At 48.8% G+C, this 2,900-nt stretch overlaps 1 pseudogene; it reads left to right on the forward strand.

The window, feature by feature from the left end:
• Positions 1–1,005: 1,005 nt before the first annotated feature.
• On the forward strand, positions 1,006–2,681 carry LOC103286198 (polyadenylate-binding protein 1-like; annotated as a pseudogene).
• The last annotated feature ends 219 nt before the right edge of the window (positions 2,682–2,900 follow it).

Genomic DNA, 2,900 nt, shown 5'->3' on the forward strand with positions numbered 1-2,900 from the left:
CCAGTTTAGGGGGGGAAAAAGAAGACCAATACAATTTGGGGTTTATTACAAATGTAAAAAATATGATATAGACCTCCCACCGAGTTTCTCTGAACTAACTGATTTTGACTTAACCACTGTGGCACTTCTCTTTCTGTAACTCTTTTCATCATCCTCCCCAACCCCCCACCATACCTCCCCCAGAAAAATAAAGTTGAAAAATAATGTAAGAATAATAAATTAGTTTGTAAATATCTTAATTTGTTTTCATGCTTTCGCCTAAATTCTTTATTTAGGTTCAACCCATTATTGCCATCTGGGCACATGGCACAGCATTCATTTTGAAATTAGAATCCTTATTTAGTGAAACTCTCTCATACCCATAGATCTACATATAATATTTTCTTTTCTGAAGTACCTAGAAATACTCTGTAGGATTTCAGTTCTCAGAATGTCTCCACTTTGAGGTTTTAATAGACATTCTGCTTTCCACCACAGCACCTTCTATTAAGCAAGAAGTGCTTTATAAGCCAATAAATAAGACCAATAATTGCCTCCATGTTTATATACAACTCAGACTCCTTCAGCCTTGTCTTCATCATGCATTTTGCCACTTAAGGCAAAGTCAAGGACTTCAGTTTGCTGATATTTATCTATTGCTTGCCAAACGATCTTCTGCTCTAAAACTCCCTAACCCTCCCCCAAACCAGGAGAAGAAAAGAAGTTTAAGTTCTTCTTCCTTGATGCCTTTATTTGGTTCTTTCATATTTCTGAGGCTTACTTTTCATCCACGAAATTAAAAATAGAAGTGAAAGTCATCTTTGTTTTTCTAATTAAACCCTCATTTCATTAAATTGGCTTTCACTGGCAGGACTTAAAGGCATAGCCTTCCGCTCATTATCACCAGCCTTTATAATTCCTGCCGTCATTACTTCTGTGGCAGATGACTGTGGTTTGTGCTTTGTTGTTGTTGTTGTTTTTAAATCTATGTCCCTTACAGCTCTTTGGAAAGTGGCCATTGTTAACATGGAGGTTCTTCCATACTTCCAAGTTTATGTTTGCCAGATGCTCTAGAATAAATGGGTTATTCAAAACATATTGGAATCCTTTATGTGTTCTGCCATAGCTTAAGTTTTATATCCCCAAACCAATGAACTTAAATTTTTTTCTCCTTATGTATTTAAAAATTAGTCACAGGAGAGTCCCTTGCCTCCTGCGCCCCGCCGCCTCCGCCTAGGTTCCCACCCGGGTGACTCACATGGGCACCGGCTCCTGGTCTCCCCCGCCGCCCACCAAGAACGCCAGCGGCCCATCTGCCCACTTGCCTCGCTCTACATGGGCGATCTGCACCCCGAGGTGACCGAGGCTGTGCTCTCTGAGAAGTTTCCCCTCTCCCCCGGCCGGGCCCACCCTATCTATCAACGTGTGCCGCGACGTGGCCAGGCCCTCGCTGGGCTGCGCCTACATCACCTTCCAGCATCGGCCAATGGGCCCCGGGCACGGGACACATGAACTTGGAGGTTTTCAAAGGCCAACGGCATCGTGTGGCCCCAGCGAGACCCAGGACTTGGAAAGTCGGGTGTGGGCAGCATCTTCATGAAGACCCCGGAGGAGTCCATTGACAACCGGGCCTTGGATGACACCTTCGCCACCTTTGGGAACATCCTGTCTTGCAAGGTGATATGTGAGGATCGTGGCTCCCGAGGCTTTGCCTTTGTCCATTTGGAGACCCGCGAGGCTGCACAGCAGGCCATCAGCATTTTGAATGGGATGCGGCTGAAGGACCGCAAAGTCTTCCTTAGCCCCTCCAAGTCCTGACAGGAGCGGGAGGCGGAGCTGGGGCTCGGGCCGTGGGGTTCACCAACATCTATGTGAAGAACCCGCAGATGGACATAGACGAGCAGGTCCTGGAAGGGTCTCCTCCCAGTGTGAGAAGATGCTGAGTATGAAGGCGAGGAGCGATGACAGCGGCCACTCCCAAGGCTTTGGCTTTGTCACCTGTGAGAAGCAGAAGGCTGTGAAGAACGGGAAGGCGGTTAGCAGGCAGCTGCTCTATGTGGGCCGTACCCAGGAGCGGCAGAGTGAGCTCAAGTGAAGGCTCCAGCAGATGAGGGAGATGGAGCAGGACCGGCTGAACCGTTATCAGGGCGTGAACTTGTATGTGGAGAACCTGGAGGACGCCTTGGGTCCTGAGAGACAGGAAAGAGTTCTCTCCCTACGCAGTGATCGCCAGTGCCAGGGTGATGACAGAGGGCGGCCAGCCCAGGGCTTGGTTTGTGTATCTTTCCTCTCCAGAAGAGGCAACGAAGGCTGTGACAGAGATGAACGGGGACGTCCTGGGCACCGAGCCGCTGTACGTGGCGCTGGCTCAGCGCAAAGAGGAATGGAAGGCTATCTTGACCAACCAGTTCATGCAGCAGCGCCACTCCAATGTGTGGGCCCTGGATGGCCCCCTCTGGGACTCTTTCCAGCAGCCCTCCAGCTGCTTCCTGCCCACTGTGCCCCAGCTTCATGCTACACGCGCAGGGATAGGAGGCCTGGAGGGGGTGACAAGTGCAACTGGTGAGCACTTTGGTGAGCAGGCCTTGTTTCAGAGTCAAGAAGAGCTTCCAGCATCATATCTCGGTCTTCCTCCAGTTCTCAGCACAGTTGCTGTTCTTCCGTCACACCCAGTTCTGAATCAAAAAAGTATTTTTAAATAACCATGACTTCTGACTTCCCCCTGTACTGCAGCGAGTCCTGATACTGCTTGTTGGTACCTGTCACCAGATCTCCCAACTGTACTCATCCAGCCAAGTTCACAGTTGTGTTTAAACAAGACCCCCCGCCCCACCCGCCACAAAAAAAAACCACACAAAAAAACTAGTCACATACATTTGCAAGACTTTGTCTACTGGTATATACAATGCTAGAGTCATTAA

This window comes from Eptesicus fuscus, chromosome 4 (assembly GCF_027574615.1).
Source record: "Eptesicus fuscus isolate TK198812 chromosome 4, DD_ASM_mEF_20220401, whole genome shotgun sequence".
Lineage (NCBI taxonomy): Eukaryota > Metazoa > Chordata > Mammalia > Chiroptera > Vespertilionidae > Eptesicus > Eptesicus fuscus.